We start from the raw sequence: 417 nt of genomic DNA on the forward strand, positions 1-417 counted from the left end.
CTAAGCCTTCGAAATACGCCTCGGTTTCCGCGATGACTTCCTCATTCGATGTGAATATCTTTCCCTGGAGCCACCGCTTGAGGTTTGGGAACAGATAATAATCGCTGGAGGCCAAGTCTGGAGAATACGATGGGTGAGCAATCAATTTGAATCGTAATTGGTCCAATTTGGCCATCGCTTTCAAGGACGTGTGTGACGGTGCGTTATCGTGAGGTACAGAACGAAGGTGAAAGTAGTGCCACTTAAACGACTGTAGCTTGTAAACGAATGAACGAAATGTCATGAAACTTCATACATAAACTAGTGACAGATGAACCTCTCGAAACGAATCATGTTCATTTTCTAGTGGCGCCTCGTATTGAAAAATCCCGGAACTTTTCAGCCCATGTAGTATATATATATATATATATATATATA

This window comes from Atta colombica, unplaced genomic scaffold (assembly GCF_001594045.1).
Source record: "Atta colombica isolate Treedump-2 unplaced genomic scaffold, Acol1.0 scaffold19, whole genome shotgun sequence".
Taxonomy (NCBI): Eukaryota; Metazoa; Arthropoda; class Insecta; order Hymenoptera; family Formicidae; genus Atta; species Atta colombica.